The sequence below is a fragment of the Condylura cristata genome, unplaced genomic scaffold, assembly GCF_000260355.1.
Source record: "Condylura cristata isolate star-nosed mole 26May11 unplaced genomic scaffold, ConCri1.0 scaffold00017, whole genome shotgun sequence".
NCBI lineage: Eukaryota > Metazoa > Chordata > Mammalia > Eulipotyphla > Talpidae > Condylura > Condylura cristata.
In genome coordinates this window covers 5515223-5515560 of record NW_004567118.1, presented here as the reverse complement: position 1 = coordinate 5515560, position 338 = coordinate 5515223, and positions in this window count along the sequence as shown.

The window sequence follows — 338 nt, the reverse complement described above, 5'->3', positions numbered from 1 at the left end:
AGCGGCCATCGAGACACGAAGGGGCGAGCAGCCCACGCCGCTTCTTTGCCGTTTAGCACCCCTTCCCCTGCTGTCCACCCTCAAGTTTCCCTGGGGTGAAGAACTGAGGCAGAGACGAGCACTGGGGCTGAGGGGGCGGGTGGAGAATCGGAGACCCAGGGCCCGAGACGGAAAGGCAGGCAAGAAGGTTGGGGAGCGACAACCAAGAGCCGTGGAAAGAAAAAGAAGGAGGGAAAATCAGCGCGGAACGAGCCGGCGAAAAGCTCCCTACCAAGCCGGGCTTTGTTCCCTGAACCTAAGACTTTACCCGGCGGCGGGCGGCGGGCGGGCCGGGAGCG